At 37.4% G+C, this 20,673-nt stretch overlaps 1 protein-coding gene across 3 annotated transcripts in view; it reads left to right on the top strand.

Annotated features, from left to right (window-relative positions):
• Positions 1 to 20,673, top strand: part of LOC123869194 (CCR4-NOT transcription complex subunit 6) — a 318,277-nt gene that overhangs the window by 14,924 nt on the left and 282,680 nt on the right. The window lies entirely within an intron of this gene.

Genomic DNA, 20,673 nt, shown 5'->3' with positions numbered 1-20,673 from the left:
CGCTATGGATTCACAGATGGTAGCAGTAACCATTCTATTAACTTTCTTTCGAACAACTAACGCCATCTATGTGGCGGTAAGACTTTAACATAAATGGTGATAGTCTGTGGAACATACTACTGACTCCTAAATGGAAAGTAAGCGGGAAGTTTGAATGTCTATACTTTTTTGTAAATAATATTATAATTCGAGCTAAAAGCAAGTAATAATCATGATAAAAAAGTAACTTATCGTCTAAAACTTCAGTCTTGGGAGTATGTCTTTGAAGAATAAATGAAAGGTTATGAAAAATCCACGTAAAAAGGGATGCTGCATAGTTTCTTCCGCTCAACGTCAACCCTTTAAAATATTGCTTTTGATTATAAAGCCGCCTTTGCACCCTAATATAATCCTTTTTTTTTTAATCGAAGCTACCTGATCATTGTTGGGATGGGGACCTTAATGGTAAAAACTAAAAAGTGATATGAATGAACGCGGCAAAGAAACTTCGCTCATTAGCTCATAAATGTAGTAAAATGTTGCCCATGAGTAAGCGTGATGCAGAACAGAAGGAAAGGAAAAAAAATATTATAAAAATTATTTTAATCGATTATACCTCAAAAATAATGGAAATAATCGATCTGTTTGCTGACTCTTCTTTCTCAGTGAGAAGGGTATTCCGAATCAGTGGTAGATGCATTTGACGATTCAAAAAAGATATAAAAATCTTTCTATTTACTACATTAGTTCCTCTGCTAAAATTGATCAATTACTTACTATCATAATACAATTCCGTGCATGTACGTCTAATTTTCTTGTGGGTTTCAACTATCAATACAATCAATAGGTATAAACCGAATCTCTCCTAGGCGGTTCCTCTGGTGCTGCAAACATTCATGGGCGGCGGCGGTAATCACTTAACATCAGGTGATCCGCCTGCTCGTTTACTCGCTATTTTTTATTTTAAAAAATCACCGAAAACATAGTGACCGTGTTCTCAGTTCTGTAAACTCTGCCGATCCGCACTTTCCAGCATTGTGAGTGGACTATGGCCAAAACTCTTCTTATTCTGACAGGAGATCCGTGCGGAGCAGTGGGCTGGCAATATTATATGGTATGATGGTATAATTTCCCAGAAAATATATATTTTTATTTTATTTAGTAAAATATTTTCTGAGCAATGTGCTTTAGTTGAATAAGTGACTAACTTATTCACGCGACTTCGTTCGCGTGGACTACACAAATTTTAAACCCCTACCTTAGGGGTTGAATTTTCAAAAATCCTTTCTTAGAAGATGTCTACGTCATAATAGCTATCTGTATGCCGAATTTCAGCCCGATCTGTCCAGTAGTTTGAGTTGTGCGTTGATAGATCCATCAGTCAGTCAGTCAGTCAGCTTCCTTTTATACATTTAGAAGATTATTATCTAAAAGGTACAATGTGACTTTACAGCACTTAATTAACACGAGTTAAAGAGATCAATTAGACTAATTTTGTCACCAGCTGAAACTGATCTGTCCGTCTTCATGTGGCTATATTATTATTTGCACTTTATTTTTTTGCACTCACACGATATGTTTGAGGGTTTGGTTACGGCTAAATACGCAGTTTTTAGATTTTTGACCCTTTCAAGTGAAGAATTGATTCGCCCTTCGCACGGGTAGACTTACCTATTCCATAGACTCAGTAATTATCATCGAGTACCTTAAAAAATTACGAGAGTATGTAAAAAGAAGTAGGCACAAAAAATATTTAAAAGTTCCGCATTTGAGTCACTTTTGTAGAGCGCTATTTCTTCTACACTCGTGCGTTTTGTATGTTCTGTCTTATTCCACAGCGAGCATATATTTTATACGCCATTCACTCGTAGTATTAACGTAACAGACTAAAGCGGGTGCCGATCGGTACAAAATATAACTGCCATTTTATATGGCACACCTTTTCCAGCGTACCTACTTGTATAATATGAGTCCATGTCGGTGAAATGCGGACAAAAATGTGTTTCGATTCGAGATTAATTGAAGGTCCAGGAACTACCACTCATGTGATTGTGATCAAGGTTAATCGTTAAGTGAGGGTAATCAATAGATCACGGTCAAGAGCAGAGCCTGTCTTCAATATAAAGAGGTCAATTAAGATCCGCATCTGACATCTCGGTCACTCACTCGCTCTAATTGAGCAGTTTGCACTCACGCGGTTTCAATTGAACGTGGTTTATTTGTATTGGCGTGAATGTTACACTCTGGTACGTCGCGTTTTATTCTTAAACTACGTCAACATTTTCTATTACATGAAGATACTTTATTTCGTCATCGTCATCGTGACCATCATGGCCCACTACTGAGCATGGAGCTCCTCTCAGAATGAGAAGGTCAACAATAAGGAAAAAAGGACACAACAAGGAAACAAAGAGGGTTCATTTCTTTGGCAAATTAGTGTTGGGAGAATTGCAGGCAATAGATCGCTTAGTAGCCAAATACGCAAGTGGTTGGACGATACATTAGGGAGTGGATAGGGCTTTCTTAATCGACCGAAGTCAAAAGAATTGGCTTTAGATAGCTTTTCGTATGTTAACCGCCAAACTTCCTATCGAAGAGGGTGCGCGATGATGTTGGATGATTATTATTATAATCATCATCATCAGCCTGTGGACGTCCACTGTTGGACAAAGGCATTCCCTAAAGGGGCCACCACACCCGGTCCTCAGCCTCCCTCATCCAGCAACTTCCCGCCAGCCGCTTTACAATTAAAATATATAGAAAAAAATGTACGCATCTAATTTTATTTAACATTTCACAAATAGTGTTAAATTACGGTTAGGTACCGTAAATAGTGAGTGGTGAATATGAGTAGACTAGAATATTTGATGTACTTTTTTAGAGCTATGATTTTTTATCGTAGACTTCTTTTATTTTGTGCTCATTGTTTTTTGTGATTTTGTGATCATGTTAGAAAGTAAGAATGTCTGTTGATTTTTGTTTTCGGTTGTCTCTTAGCAATACCTAATCTTGATCAGTGTCGCTCAGAGCAAGACTTTTTTGCTTTTTCGATCTACTTTTGTGACGCGTGTTTTTATGTAAACTGATGCGTGTGTTTTATGTGACTGACACACAAAATTACACAAATCTATATGTAAAAGGAAAAGCTGACTGACTGACTGATCTACCAACGCTTCAAACTACTGGACGGATTTAAAAATTTCCCGAATGTACATAATTCGCACGAAACCTTTTGCGTCTTCATTCCTCATACGCATGGCTATGGTCTGGAATACTCTTCCGCGATCTGTGTTTCCTACCAATTACAATCCGGGTATCTTTAAAACAAGAGTGAATAGGCACCTTCTAGGTAAACGCGTCCCATCTTAGACCACATTATCACTTTCCATCAGGTGTGATTGTGGTCAAGCGCTTACCTATAGTGAATAAAAATAAAAATAAAATAATAATTCACCACATTCATGTAAACAAAATTTTGCTTCATAATAACCTAATAGAATGGATCAAGGTAAACCTTGGGATGAATTATCTATTCAACTCAGGGTTGAGTTTATATCGATTAGACGTCCGGCCACGGCACGGTCAATACAATGGGCCCTTTTACGTTCAAATCTTATTCCATAGCAGTTTACGCGTCAACACTCTTTGCCCTTAATGACAATTCGACCCAAATATTACCACAATCGAAGGTCGTGAATGAAAGTCAGCAAATTCCGGTCGTTCCACTAAAATAATGTCGTGATTACACCCGACGTGACGAACAATAGTGCTGTTCTAACGGCTTACTTAAAAGAAAGAGAAATACATATCTTTCAAAGAGCCATATTACTTTTTTTATCCGATTCTTTAATTATGTTCTTTGACGTATTGGTAGAGTGAGGGAAGATTTTTCAACATTTCCCAAGCATCGATCGACAGCAGTGATGTTTCACTGATTAATGCGATGACTAGTCGACTTCAAAGTCATGGCTGTCTTATCTCAATGTGCGGGCATCAAATGTTTGAACACGGTTCGAACTTATTTGAGAGGTAGAAAATACAGTTTGTTATTAACCCCCGACCCAAAAAGAGGGGTGTTATAAGTTTGACGTGTGTATCTGTGTATCTGTCTGTGGCATCGTAGCTCCTAAACTAATGAACCGATTTTAATTTAGTTTTTTTTGTTTAAAAGGTGGCTTGATCGAGAGAGTTCTTAGCTATAATCGGTTCAGCCGTTTGAAACTTATCAGCTCTTTTATAGTTACTGTAACTTTCACATGTCGGGGGTGTTATAAATTTTTAATTTACACTTGTTTACTTGTATCTCTGGGGCTACAGTGCTAAGGCGTAGAGGAGGTGACTAGTAAAACCCTCGCGAATCTTTATCGCTCTAAGTATAGAGGCGTTTCGATTTGCAGAATGTTTTCAGGTATCTGCTGAATGTAGCTTCCTGCGCGCGCACTTGCCATGCATAAGTTCGTGCTCCTTGGTCGATTGAACTCATTTGCCGCGCGGTTCAGACTTCAGAGCGGCCATAATGTTTGACGACGTCTATATAATTTGTTGGTGTAGGTCGGTTCCAATTTTGACTTGCTTATAATTCATGTAGGTATGTAACGAAAAGGACAGTTTGTCCCTTACTCCTTTGTATAACAGTAAGTACACTTATTGATTCAAAATTCAAAATATTTTCATTCAGTTAAAATTTTCCAAGCACTTTTTGAATACTGAACTGATACTGAACTGGCAAGCTGTTTGGCGAGTACGTGAACGAAAGATATAGATTTTACTATCTATAGTTCTATTTCTATGTTTAGTTCGAGAACAACCTAAGTGTACATGACAATACTCGTAAATCCGCGGGAGATATGATTGTTTCACTCCATTACAATGGCGTTAGAAAGTGTGGGAAGACGTTTGTCTATATAATTGATTGTTTCAGACACCGGCCCGTTACCGCGGCTATTGGAGAAAACGTCCGTGGAAACGGCTTAGTTAAAGAGACAGACGATAAAGCCGTCTTGTGTTAGATCCATTGTACTTTTTATTGGTATAGGTCAGTTCAGACTTGCGATCTGATCTCACTAACGGGCGAATAGCTACTGAAAGGTTACTATTAAGAGTATCTTAAATGTTTAGTGTCTCCTCAAACGGAACGTAAGAAAAACGAAACAAGTTAGGAGGATTCTTAACTTTTATCTAATGTTCTGTTTAGTATTTGGGAGGTAGCCGCATTGGTAGTACAGTGTATCCAGATAGCCAACTGCTCTGATTTGCTGCAAAGCAAAAGCTTTCTTCTTATATTCAAGTGCTATGCTGAAAACATAGGGAAACAAGCTCTTTTTGATTCCCATCAACCTCAGCGATTAATTTTAGCAACTAAGCAAGAGGGGACCTCAGGTTATAGTAATACAACAAGACTTTAGTTAATTTTTAAGTGTTTAAGAAATTTTGCAACATTATGATTTTATGTATGTCATGGTCTCAAAATACCAAATGGAATATTACAACGTATCACTTCTATTGGTTGAAATACTATAGCACACTAGATGATGCTCGTGTGGATTTAGTTCTTGAAATCTTGGCTTTTCCGGGATAAAAATACATGTCACCTTCCAGGTCTTTGACTATATCCATGTTAAAAATCACGTTGATCCGCGCGTTGTTCCGTTGCGGTGTGTTTGAAGGACAGACAAACACACTTTTGCATCCATAATATTAGTGTAATGTTTTGAACGTAATCTCTTCGCCTATTCTTTACAAGGTTAAGTCGGATTTAGTTATATTTTTGCTGGCGATATTGAAAGGGGGTATTGTTCTCCAATGGGAAGTCGCTTTTCAATTGAAACTGTGACCGTAGAGTAACAAGCGTACAATGCTGCTCGACTCTGAATGCACCAGAGCCTAGTTAACCGATAACTGTCCAGTGTGCTTCCGTTGTTTGAGATTTGGAACCATTTCATTGAAGTAATGGCCTAGGAACTATCCGCACTTCACCTTAACTTTTGACTCTACTTATTATTTTGTTTCAATGAATCAATCAGCCTTTTTGCGTCTACTGCCAGTCCTTCCCAAGGGCGCGCCATCATACACAGTGCTCCGACTGTCACCTACGATAGAATAGAATAGAACCGATTTTTATTCAAGTAAACTTTTACAAGTGCTTTTGAATCGTCAAAATAATTTACCACTGGTTCGGAATGCTGTTCCTACCGAGAAGAACCAGCAAGAAACTCGGCGGTTGCTCTTGCTGGTACGCAGTCTCCACTCTAGAACACGTCTACCTCGTCTATTTTGTTCCTTATTTCCTAATAAGAGACGATGATGCAGTTGTAGATGAAAATAAGTTACTTTAGGAGTATTGTCATTTTTATCAAGGCATACTTCAGATCGGTTTTGAGACAACATCATACGAATGGTGGCACGTCTATGTAGGTTGGATGGTAGCTAGCCACGGCCGAAGCCTCCCACCAGACCCAATTTTAGCTGTTGTTAAAGTGATGATACAGTCGTAAGATGGAAGCAAATTGCTTTCGCAAATGCTTAGAACTGATATGGCAATTTTTATTAAACCCATACTCGGTTTCGACGCGTCATCGTACCGGATCGCTAAATTGCTTAGCGGAACTGCTTTTCCGGTAGGGTTATTCTTATTACCTAGCCACGATCGAAGTGGACAGTGGAAACTGGAAATTAACTGCCGTAGGATAGAATAGGCTGTAGAAATAGCTTCTAAGACCCGTGTTAGGGGCTAGGACCTAGTTCTACAGGTATGCTTGCTTCTCTTACTACGCACTGGTTGACGTCGACTGAGTTGCTGGCAACCGTTAAATACTTCACTTGCGTGTAGGTACACTCAAAGGCCGTAAATCGTTTAGCACCTTAATGATCATAATATTCGCTTGGCATGGTTATGCACATGCGTTAGGTGTGTGTAGCGTGTTTATGGAAAAAGGTCATAAGTGCGACAGGTGTTTGATGCAATAGTTTCGTGGAATTGCTACTCGAATTCTGAGGCCGACTGTACGACCGTGGTCGCCGTGGCCCGGCGACTCGCAAGTCGCCGTTGTTTTTACGCACTGTCGCCGGCGACTAGCCCACACTCAACAGTGCGTATCAGATTATACCTAACCAGAGTGAAGAGGAGGAAACTCAGTTTTGATCCTGAACCGACATCGTCAAATATTATGCTAGGGGTGATGTGAAATCAAAAATAGCTGGTCGTTTCACAGCCTACCTAGCGTCAAATGTAGGTAACATTTGACGCCTGGCAGTGTAGGTGAAGCCTCGACGTTTTGTTACAAGTTTCCTAAATGTAGTGAACTGTTTTATAGCACATTGCGATCTCAAAAACGAGTGCTGCGCAGTTTCAAGTTTCGAGATTTGCAGTGAATCTGATTAAAGCTGATTCGAAAAGAGAAAGAGCCAGCAGAGTTTTTTGCCTTTTAATGCGTTAAAATTCACGGCGTGTAATCAGTATTAGATCGCACGTCCGACCTACAAACGCGATGAATAAATTACTATCGGTTCGATTTTGACTGGTCATCGATTCGAATGACAATGCCATCGCCGCGGCGGCATCAGTATAGATAAGGAGCTGATGGTAGTAACTTAACCTTTATTTATTTATTTAAACATCTTTATTGTTGACAAAATTACAAAGAGTAGGAATACAGAAGAGTAAGGTTGAAATCTGCACACTTTGACTTAGCTTTGACTTGAGTTTCAGTTAAAACGAGACAGATTTTTGCGAGTGGTATGACGCTGTCTCGTTTTAACGGTGTCTTAAGTATGAGCAAATGAGCTAAGAGTAATTTGCGTGTCAGAAATTAAAATAAGTGAAGGCAATAAATAACTTCTATAAGTTGAATGACGAGTTTATCTTCACCACTTAAATCAGTTAGTACAAAATATAAACACTGAAAAGGTTCGTTTATCAATTAACGTGAAATCATTATAGTATTTAATTTTGTAGTTATTATAGCACACTTTTGTTCGCTCGCGGAAGAGAAGGGCAGGGATTACAGACAACTCGAGCTGTCAAAGGTGAAAGGTGGGCTAGGTGTCCACTATCTATGTCTATCATACGCTATAGATAAGTAGACGACACACATGACGTAACGAAGACACACATTATGTAAACCTTAGTGGTTGTTTTGCTGTAAAACACAGACAACAGGTTGTTGTGTCAAACACAGACTTGTTAAACATTCCCTATTTTGATAATTTAAAAAAAAAGTGTCCGTTATATGACAGACCTATACATAGAACATAGAAACTTACACAGGGCACTGGTCACAAGCTTCCAAACACTTACGGTCTATCAGTCTTATTATCGTCATCAACCTATTGCTGTCCAAGTAAGGAGTACAAGTTTCCTCTCAGAATGAGAAGGGGTTTGACCAAAGTCCACGACGCTGGTCAAATGCGGGTTGGCAGACTTCATACACATTTGAGAACTTTATCTAGAACTCAGGCATGCAGGTTACCTTCCAATGTTTTAGTTCACCGTTACAGGAAGTGATATTTAATTGATCGAAACGCACATAGCTCCGCTATTTTCGCTCTAAAAGGAAGCCGACGCGACGTCTTAACTAACAGAACCGCTTCTATCAATCTCATCAAGGTGCTAGTAAAATTAATTTGTGTACTTACCGGAATTGCCACCAACTCCCTGGCTACATCGGTAGTCCGACCGGTGAAAGTGTACGCGAAAGTGAAGGCGGAACCGAGCCGACCGAGTGACGTCACGCGCGATTTGCGCAAGAGTGTACGCCGTTGCGAAATGTTATCCGTTTCTCGTATTGTTTGTGGTGATGTGTTGATTTTGTTGTTTGATGATTCAATCGATAACATTATTATTCGATGACATGATTGAATCGTGATACGACTTTCTTATTCCAAAACGGGCTATTGATATATTTCCGCTATCCTTGGTTAGAGCTTTCAATATCCAAAGTGTTTCTCTAAAATGTGCTTTTCATGCTTGGATTATGACTTGACGTTCTGCTACCAAATACTGCTATGTTTGGAGATATTCTCCAATTCTCCTCTTAATTTAGGAATGGCTTGGCTGAAATTCCCTATGCATGTTCCGGCTTCATTCCACCGTTGTTCACAATGCCTTAACTTTCGACGAAGTCTTTATCGTTAGGTACTTAAGTTTCTTTTCCTTCCTTGATTGCCGAAGCCAAAAATATAAATATGTAAAAGTAAGTTTCCTAACAAATTGTGAAAGCAAATCATGTAATTTTGTTGATAAGTGAATTCGCAATTATTCTTAAGCCCGTATTTTGTAAGCACGCCTAAAACTCACGTTATTTGTTAAATCCGTTTCATTTAGTTACGATCTTTTGAGTTTCTTCTCAGTTTTCCGCTAGGTATCTTCAAGTCAAGCGTGAATAGGCTTCTTCTAGGCAAGCGCGCTCCATCTTAGGCTGCATCGTCGCTTGCCAGCAGGTCTGATTGCAGCCAAGCGCTAGTCTTTACAATTAAAAAAGTCATAATTTAATGGCAAGAGTGAATAGACATCTTCAAAGCGAGCGCGCCCCATCTTAGGCTGAATCATTACTTACCAGCAGGTCTGATTGCAGCCAAGCGCTCTTATTAAAGCGCGCTTTAAAATAAAAATAGTCATACTTTCAAGTCAAGAGTGAATAGGCATTTTCTAGGCAAGTGCCCTCCATCATACCACCATCACCTTGCCACCAGGTCTGATTGCAGCCAAGCGCTAGTCTATAAATTAAAAAAGTCATATATAAAAAATTGTTAATTCAAACTTTTCTTTATCGATAAAGGTTTTAATGAGGCTAAAGTTGGTAACCGCATCACGAACGCTGAATACAACCGCAGAAAAAGAAATCATGCTTGTTAAAGATTCTTAGGGTTCCGCACCCAAAGAGTGCCAACGGGACCCTATTACTAAGCCTCCACTATCCGTTCGTCTGTCTGTCTGTAAGCCATCGGGCTGTATCTAGTGAACGGTAATAGGCAGAGAGCTGAAATTTTCACAAAATGTTTATTTCTATTTTCGCTATAACAACAAATAATAAAAAAAAAATGACCGCCATGAAAGTAGCATCTGTAAACTAACCAAAATTCGCAATAAAGATAATTTGAATTTAATTGAAAATAAAAAAAAAAGTAAAAAATGTTATTTCTTCTATATTACGGACTACGGAACCCTTCGAGTGCGTGTCCGACTCGAACTTTTTTACTAGTAAGTGAGGTCACATTTTAATAAGCGCATTTAAATTCAAATTAACGAAACTCGACATGGGTCCTAAAAAGGAATGAAAATGCGCGTGCGACTTTTTGTCACACGAATAAACGATTAACTTGTTTCGTAATAACCGCTTTGGAAGACTTGAATTTTGTATAACTTACTCATATACTTATTATTACATAAAACAAATAAAAAATAAACTAGCTAGTGAAGAAAAGGAAATCCCACCAAAAACATAAATGTAAAAATGGAGCCAAGTTCGGAATTGAGGAATATATTAGTTTAAATAATTAAAAGAAATCAACTTTACAAAAATTTATGATATCCCACCAAAAACATAAATGTGAAAAAGAAGCCAAATTCTCTAAAAAGCGATGGGTTTAAGCTTCGCCGATAAAAGCATTGATATCTAGATAGGTGCCAAGTTATATATAAGGTCTTTGTATAGTTCCTACAAGAATGTACAAGGAGCTTTGATTGCTTTCAAATATTTTTTATGTTATTAAATACATATAACTTGGCAAGTTTGAATATTCAGTTAATCACATTTAAAGTTTAATATGAAACATATTTCAAGCTTAATAATGCACTTGGCAAGTTTTTTCCCCATGAATAATTGATGTATATGTAGATGAAAACTTGCCAAGTACATTATTAAGCTTGAACTATATTTCATATTTATAAACTAATATATTCCTCAATTCCGAACTTGGCTCCATTTTTACATTTATGTTTTTGGTGGGATATCATAATTTTTTGTAAAGTTGACTTTTCTTCATGTATTAAAATTATCAAACAAATATTTCTGAATCACAATCTAAGCATATAAATAAAAAGGTGACTGACTGACTGACTGACTGATCTATCAACGCTCAAGTCATACTACTGAATGAGTCGGGCTAAAAGGCATACAGGTAGATAATATTATAACGCAGACATCAGCTCAGAAATAATTTTTGAAAATTCAACCCCTGAGAGGTAAAATAGAGGTTTAAAATTTGTGTAGTACACACGGGCGAGGTCTCAGACATAAGCTAGTCACAGAATAAAACTTTGAAACATGATGATGGAACAAACCACGAAAAGAACAACATCTATCTAAAAGCCCAGAATGGCGCCAATGTAACACGACGATTAAAATAAATAGTAAGCCCTATCACTTGTCTGGATTTATTACGCGATAATACTCAGAATACGGAGTGAAATACAAGCCAAAATCACACGTAAGAGCTGTCAGAGCTTAATGACAGTACTTTTCTATATTTACAAAGTATTCTGTGGGTGGACCGTACTGTGTCAACTGTCAAGTAATAAGATCGCCCGCGACGGGTCGGCTACCTGCTCAAGTCTTTTACGATGGGCTACTACCCCCCGCACCCCGGGCATCTAAACCTTTTGACTGACTAACATATTATCTAACTGTACATTTCTAATTTCAAAGGCACTTTAAAAACCGGTCAAGTGCCAGTCAGATTTGCATACGAAGGGTTCCGTACCGTCGTACTATGGTACGTACGGTACAATACTATGTACTTTTAATTTTTTTAATTTTCATAGAGGTTAGCTAGGCTTTTGTTATTTGTTATTATAATGGCAATAGAAATATTACCTATTGCAATTCATGAGAAACGTTGATAGACAGACGTGGATGTCCGAACAGACGGATGGACAGCGAAGGCCTAGTAATAGGGTGCCGTAGGTCCTTCGAGTACGGAACCCTAAAATATGTATGAAATCTATGCCGTCTCCATTTCCTTTCAAAATAATGTTTTTTAAGGGTCCGTACCAAATGGTAAAAAATAATTATGGTTAATAAAGGTTTATGTATGTTTTACAGGAAAAATAAAACCAATGCACTAGCTAGTATAGTTTTTGATATTAACGATAAACCTGTATAAACAAAGTTAGTTTTGCGGTTTGATAACAAAAGTGATTCTAACCGTTTTACTTCTGTAGTACGGAACTCTCGGTGCGCGAGTCTGACTCTCACTTGGCTGGTTTTTTCTGTACTGTCATGGGAGTGCAACATGTGCACTATTCTGATTCAAATTCCTGGTTTTTTATTACCTATAATATGTCTGACTGCTCATTTAAATGGTGTGGTTTCACTTTCAATACGAGTAGGTACTACTTACTACCTTTAGGTAGGTACATAACTTTTATCTTCTGAGACAACCCCTTACAAAAACATACAACCGAAATTCAATTCTGTGAATAGTTTGTATTCTTATTATTCTACCTGTCGAAGCCGAGCAAAACTGAGGCAAGTCGTCAGTATGTTATAATATTATGTAGTTATAATATTATGTTATTTCCTTTGGAAGTAAATCACCCATCACTACCCATGTTAAAAAGCGAATATTTTTTTGTTGGTTTGTCCTTCAATCACGTCGCAATGGAGCAACAGATCAATGTGATGTTTTACATGGGTATAGTTGGACCTATAGAGTGGTATAGGCTACTTTTTGTCCCGGAAAATCAAAGTTCCCACGGGATTTTTAAAAATTTAAATCCACGTGGACGAAGTCACGGGCATCAGCTAGTATATATTAGACAACACATACCTGTGATATGGTCTATTATTGTTTGTTTTCAAGTAGGTAGGTACAATATGAAATAACTTTGCCTTCAATACCGATTAATTCATAATTTCTGGATTCGAACCTGCGACCAAAGCACTTATGGCTTTGGTTTAAGGTTGAGATCTGTAAAGATGAGCATAAACAAATGCGTTACTATTCATTGTGAAAGTAGGTAATTACACAGTTTTACAAAGTTAAAATGTGCACCTCACCCATACTTGCTGTTCTCTACCAGCTCCACGAATAACTTTGTCGTATAATATATGACATATTAAAACATAATTTGCTATTTTCTGATTTTTTCCTTTGTTTACACCTAATTACCTATCACTATACCAAATTTCAAGTTTCTAACTCACCTGGAAGTAGGTTAGGTTTTTGATGAGTGAGTGAGTGAGTGTTAAAAATGGCACTTTTCAGACCTTGATAACTCAATAACTACAAAAGATTTTGTCATGAAATTTGGTATTCTAAACGTTCAAGTGGATCTTAATAGATATGCAAAATCATAAATGTTTAGGTTTAATAGTTTCTGAGTTATGGGGGGGTCAAAAGTGGCTTGAGATGGTTCGTGTAATATACACACTGGCCGTCTGTCGCCGTTCTTATAAGATTCTTATACGAACTTGGCTTCGACACACGACCGTGTGTCTTGATTCTCTACGTTTAACGAAGTTTTATTGTTATTTAGAAAAAAATCGGCCAAGTGCGAGTTGGACTCGCACACGATGGATTCCGTGCCATCATACAACAAATATCACTTATTTCTTTTTTAAATTTTAATGACAGACAGACAGATGGACGGACGGGCAGCAAAGGCTTAGTTCTAGGGTCCTGCTGGCTTCCTTGGGATATGGAACCTTAAAAATGATAATATGTTGTGATTTAAGTAAATTAGAACGTTTTTTTGGTGGACATATCGTCCAGGGCGGGCAGACTAAGTCAATCAAAAACCTTAACAGGGCTCCCTCCGTCACTCGTTTCATACAATCGTAGTTCCAATTTCATTTGAATATTAAGCAACCAAAGTCCATGAAATTTTGCAGACATATTCTAGAAACTAATATCTGTGTCTGTGGTGTTTTAGATTTTTCTAAAAATATGTAGTTTTAAAATTACAGGGGCTCAAAGATTTGTATGAAAATTTTAAGACCGCGTATCTTTGAAACCGAATATTTTAACAGAAATCTGGAAAACCACAGACATAGGTATTAGTTTCTAGAATATGTCTGCAAAATTTCATGGACTTTGGTTGCTTAATATTCAAATGAAATTGGAACTACGATTGTATGAAACGAGTGACGGAGAGAGCCCTCTTAACAGGGCTCTCTCCGTCACTTACTCCATACAATCGAATGATATGTCTGCAAAATTTCATGGACTTTGGTTGCTTAATATTCAAAAGAAATTGGAACTACGATTGTATGGAGTAAGTGACGGAGAGAGCCCTGTGTGTTATAGAAATGTTCAAGTATATTTTTCTGGAAGATATTGTGTTATTCGTTTAGCATTTTTTTTGTTTATGACCGAGTAGATTGAACAGATTCATGTGACAGAATGATTTAAAAGCAAATGTTGAAACGTAAATAAAAAATACGCTTCGATTCGGCGAGCTATTTTTTTGCGCCATTTGCTTCGATTGCTACGAGTATACTTTATTAGGTTTCTGCCTTGCAATATGACCAAACATGATGGTGACATTGCGTGCTTCGGCCGATATCGCGGTAATCGGCTTTACCCTAAGGATAGACGCACATTGACGACTATTGCCTAAGCAATTAGCTGCTGTACCGCTGAGGAACGTTAGAGATCCATCCACTTTTGATATGGGTACCTTCAAGTCAAGAGCGAATAGGCAACTTCTAGGCAACGCTCCATCTTAGGCTGCATCATCACCTGCTAACAGATCTGATTGCCTCCGAGCGCTAGTCTTTAATTAAAAAAAAAAAAAAACAAAAAAAAGAGTTCAAATACAAAAATTGTTAGTTATGTCTATCTTCCGGTCGCCTTTGTACTTATGATTTTATTTAGCAGCAAACCTTTCTGCTGGCATGGCCTTGTTGTCTAAACGACACCAAAGTAGATAGAACGGATGTTTACAAGACTGGCCATAAAAAGGACTGTAATGTTTTCAGTGTTCATGTACGTTAGTTTGTTTAATTCATCATAATTTTTAAATGCCTGAACAGATTTGCATGTATAAAGGTATCGTTAGAATCCTTACATCATCCCGAGTTACACTGGCACTGGTTATAATTTTTTTGAGAAAAAATTCAATATGGGAGCTGTATTGTGCCATTTTCAAATGCGTTTCTTTTTAAACTTTTGAGTTCGTTTTTTGTCAGGATAGTTTTGTTTTTTATTTTTTACTTTCGAATTGTTGTTTAAATTAGTTCAATGGTTGATCGCTTCAAGCGACTATGCGTCAACGATAGTCGCTTTGTGCGGGGTCAGCCTAACTACGAAGGGCGCACGGTAGATGCAAGGGCGGGACGACCTTGTCCTGACGGGACGCAGTCTGGAGGTCGGCGATGTATCCCTTCCAGCGGTGTCATTGTTTGTTCATACAGTTTTAATGTTATCTCTTTGTTTTACCCTTGCTAGAACTTGCACTTTGCGGTGCTACTGAGTCGTCTTTCATAGAATCGTTTTTTTCGTTCGTTTCGTTTTAGATTGCGATGGTGAATTTATTTTATGTTATAGCATGGACACCATATGTTAATTTTTATAAATGCAACTATCAAAGATCCTGTTTCAAAATACCTGCCATGAAAATTGAAAATAAACTAATAACTGTTTTTTTGTACGATGGTACGGAACCCGTAGTGTGCCAGTCCGACTCGCACTTGACCGGTTTTTGTAAAGCTTGTCTAAGTCTTAAAATAAGTATGCAAATGCGAACCGACCGTAAGGATCTTATAGTTTCATCGCTCCTTATGAATGGAACCATAACAGCCTCTCGAAAAACTCTTAGATTCGGTGAATGGAAATAATCCGCCATTGTCTGTTACGTGAATCGACTTGTTAACTGAACATTCTCTTATTCTGTTTAGTTAGAAAGGGATAATCCGTTTGAACGTTTACGTTTACTGGGCTTTTGAAGGGCGGACGGACGTCCTGTCCTAAGTCTAAAGGTCACTTTTACTTGAGTATTTCTTTCATAAAGTTACAGAGTATTTCTTTAGAAAACTCTGTTGAAATTGTAATGTTGATTTCACTTTTAAAAGTACTATATTAATTATAATATGTATTAGATAAACTCATACACAGATATGTTAATAATTAATAGTTCTCAACAAATGATGAAAAATCTTCAGAAGCCCATTTAAAAATTGAACATTACGCCAATTCAGTTGGATAAAATCTTTTACTATCGGGCCTTAGGGCCAGTGCAGACCGAGCAAGATCGAGTCGCGGCGTGCTAAGTGGCAGTTAGTATAGTTGGGCGAGAGCTGGCTCCTCGCGCGTCATTTGTATCGAGAAAAAATATCGACCTTCGACCATCGATTCAGATTGGAAGCGAATCGAAGCATCGATCTATTGGATAGTAATTTGACCCCCATTTCCACATTGTAATGTACGAGTATGTTTACACCAAGAAAAACGGGTCTTTTCATCGCTTTTTATCCGAAACGTTGCATTATAGGGATAAACATATGTAAATATGCTATGTAAAGCTTCAATTACTTCGACTCTTCTGTCCATCTAAATCTGCCTTACACTAATGTAAATTTTGGCGCAAGAGTCCATTGATTTATTGATAAACCCTTTAGTAGGTAAAAGTTAAAAGCAAAGAGAAAACTGTACCTGTTATCCAAATTTTGATCTTTACGATTTGAAAGTCATCTAAATCTGCTCGGACTCAGCGCGTGTCAATCAAAATATCATTAACGTTTTGCTACTGTATAAACAGATCACAGATTATCTTTCTTTTTGTATTTAATGCACAATGATGAATGATGCTTCAACTTATTTGTGAACATATAGAAAGCACTTCCGGATCTCAATATGTCAAATTCCCATGTTAGGACACCTACATTGTAATAATATGACATATATAGAGAGAGAGAGAGAGAGAGAGAGAGTCCGCGAGGTCCAGACCCTCGTTATTTTATAAAAGCTGAAAGTTTCTCTGCGTATTGTCCCCAACACAGGGAGAAACGATCAGTGACTATGAAGTTTGATCTCTGTTATCAACCATGATCCAAACTTTAGGTATAATAGATCGTTCCTCCCTATGTTGGGGACAATACGCAGAGAAACTTTCAGCTTTTATAAAATAACGAGAGTCTGGCCCTTGCGGGCTCTTAGTCCCTACAATACCTAATACCTACCTTTGTTTCAGTAGTAGCCATGGTGACGATAGCCCAAAAGTATGATCTAATAATAGTTTCCAATTGAGATCAACTGAATTACTTTGCCATACACGAAAACGAAACTTACAAAGAGAGAAAATCGTTTGTGACTTTATTCTATTTACGTTTACTCTGACTTTTTATCTGAAATAACAATACACGGAATTCGTGACTCGTCTCAAAAACTCAAGATTGAAGGAGATAATCTCTGTAAAAGCGAAAATTTCTAAAATAAAAATCACTTTCGTTATAATATTTGGCATCACGACGAACATTTTTGTGAGAATCTTGAACCGGAGCATATTCGTTGTCTGTTTATTATTCAGTCATGGGAGTTAGCGCTTAAATATTTTCCAAGATTTTATGTAATATTCCTTTTGTTTTCATATTGCAGTAGTCCTTTTGTGTTGTAGTGAAGTAAAGAGCATTCCTAATGTTCTTAATTCCTTTCCAAACAATCTTTGAGCTTGTCCTTTAAGTGAAGACGACTTTTATTTCTATTGCTTGCTATTGCTAGAAATTATAAGCCGGTACATTATTACTTTCAGAGTAGGAAGGTACTTTATAGTTTTCAACTAAGGACGTAACGATCGATGACGGTATTGGACAGGGATCTTAGTATTTATGGGCAAATAGCTACAAATAGGTACCCGAGCCTGGATAGCTCGTAATATTGCGATCTCGGAGGCTCGACACGCGGTTGTTTATAGCGTCATAAAGCTCGCTCGTGCCGTATACAACCACTACTTAGAACTAGGACCCGTATCACATGGAGTTCGTTTTCTTCGAGGTTTTACGTCGAGACGTGAGAGGAGCAGGAGTAGAGTATGACAGTGGCAAATTTTGTTGTTGTGTATTTTGTAAAGTCTCAAATGTATATTTAGATACATTTACGAAGTGGGACAGATTTTTTTAACTTAAATTAGCAATAAATCAACACTATTGTTATGAACAATAAATGGATAAGAATTGGAATTACTATGAATTTATACTCGCGACTTTGTTGGCGTGGATTTCGATTTTTAACCCCCGTCCCAAAAAGAGGGGTGTTATAAGTTTGAAGTGTGTATCTGTGTATCTGTCAGTGGCACCGTAGCTCCTAAACTAATGAACCGATTTTAATTTATTTTTTCTGTTTGAAAGGTGGCTTGATCGAGAGTGTTCTTAGCTATAATCCAAGAAAATCGGTTCAGCTGTTTGAAAGTCATCAGCTCTTTTCTAGTTACTGTAACTTTACTTGTTGGGGGTGTTATAAATTTTTAATTTACACTTGTTAAAATTGCCATGGGAACTCTTTGATTTTCCGGGATACAAAATAAGTATGTTGTCACGCTCTAGGTCTTTAACTATATTTCATACGAAAAATCACGAGTAATAAAATGGATGGGATTGGTTAAAGCTTTGATGCCTCATTATTGAAAAATCAAAAAAGCCATATCGATATGCAAGTATGAGTACCACAGTTTATGGATTAGAACAGTATTTTCATTATAATGTTAGTATGCGAATAAATATCAAAAACGTCTTAATAATTTTATCGTTTCCAAATAGATAAGTAGTTAGGTATGTAGCTAAAATTAGAAACTGTAAAATAATTCCTATTGGATGTGATAAAAATCATTTCCAGGAACTATAGACAGATTACACCACGTAATCAGTTACAAATGAATGAATACTGATATCAATCGATGTAATATAGCAACCGGGCAATAGAGATTGTGTAACGAATAAGTATATTGATTATACGTCAATGAAATGTTTGAAATGCACGATCTAGCTACTGTTCTTGTATGTGCGAGTTTTTTTAGTAAGTAGGTACTCTAATCATGTTATTATATTTGCGTTGTTTTGTTAAACTCAAATAAATGGTAGCTAGGAATCTTTTAAACATAGTATAATAGATACTTATACTGCCAGGTACCGCCCGCGGCTTCGATCGACAAAAATGTAAATCCTTTTTATTTCCTCGCCTGCGGAAATTTCGAAAAATCCGGCCTTATTCCTTATCTACATTATAAAGGGAAACTGTGTGCAAAATTTCAGCTTTCTAGAAACTGGGGTTTGAGTTTGTTGTTCATGAGTTAGAGTTAGGCGGCGATTATCTGAAGAAACTAAACAAAGTCAAAGTAAGTAGCGTTGGACACTTTTTTAACTAAGGTAAAAATAAAATAAATTCGTTTTACAATTTTAATGTACTTAATTAAATAATAAAAATAAATTTAATATGTAATTGTAATTCACGAATTTCAGTACAGTAAGATAAAACAGAGACTCTTTGGATCTTAGGCATCATCACTTGCCAGCAGGTCTGATTGCAGCCAAGCATTAGTCTATAAATTAAAAAAAAAAATGAACGGTGAATTAAACTTGCCATCCAGCTCTAAAATCCGGTCCTGTAGGTCCATGGACGCTATTGGAAGTTGGTAGTGTGGCACGACTCTAAGATACAATTTCTTCATGAGAGAAAAAACTTGTTTACGCGCCTCCCCGTCGCCGGTGTTCAGTGAGAAATACACTTCAAGGATACACTAAACATCCATTAGACTCTATTGATTTCTATGACGAGACCACTACTTTTTCTCTGACCTTTATTGCTCATCTCATCTCTTCACTCATTCATCATCATCATGATCAACCCATCACCGGCCCACTACTGAGCACGGGTCTCCTCTCAGAATGAGATAGTGGAATAGTTATATTATATACCTATGAAATTATTTGGTACCAACAGGTAATTGGCATTTTAGAGCCCCTCGAGAAAAGCATCAGCAAACATGACTAATGCCATTCTGATAGATTTTCTCAATCCCATTTATTGTGATACACCCAGCAAATCCGCTGTCGAAGAAGGTAGGAGCCGTGGCAAAGGTATTATACTTAGAGATTTAATTAAAGTTAGAACGGCTAATGTGAATATTTTTGGTACTAACATTTTTATCTGTTTCTGCAATTTAAATCTTTCCAGCGTTTTATTCTAGCTGAAAATGGAAACTAAAACGATGATGGGTCTTTTTCTCGATTTACAGCATTTGTTTTCCTTGAGATTCTTGCGTGATTTCAGCCTCAAGCTGAAAATGTACTGAACATTGTTATGACACAATGTAATATGGCATGATGATCCTGGCCTTTGTTTAGATTTTATTTAACTGATTGAGGAATTTGCAGTGCTCAAACAAGACGTCTATCAAACCAGTTTATCATGTAACTTTTTGTTTTGAAATAAACAAAAATTGATCGACCAATCGAGTGCGTTTTGAGCATCAGCATGCCACGAAAGACGACTGTTCATAATATAAAATTTGATTCCCACCAACCCAAGTGTTTGTCGGTTTGTCGGTCAATTGCTCGGTCAATAGCATCCTTGTATATTACAAAGCCAACTCTTTTTGGGTTGACTGTGGGATTACGATTCTTTAGCGCTATATCCTGTCTGTCACGATTATAAGATGTAGATATCTTTAACATGAAGTCATGAACACTGAACGCAAGTGAAAGTGTTTGAGCGGCGCCAATCAAAACCGCATTAGACCCCACAGCGGCGCCGACTCGTGCA

The sequence above is a fragment of the Maniola jurtina genome, chromosome 10, assembly GCF_905333055.1.
Source record: "Maniola jurtina chromosome 10, ilManJurt1.1, whole genome shotgun sequence".
Classification (NCBI taxonomy): Eukaryota; Metazoa; Arthropoda; class Insecta; order Lepidoptera; family Nymphalidae; genus Maniola; species Maniola jurtina.
This window is presented reverse-complemented; position numbering and strand designations above follow the sequence as displayed.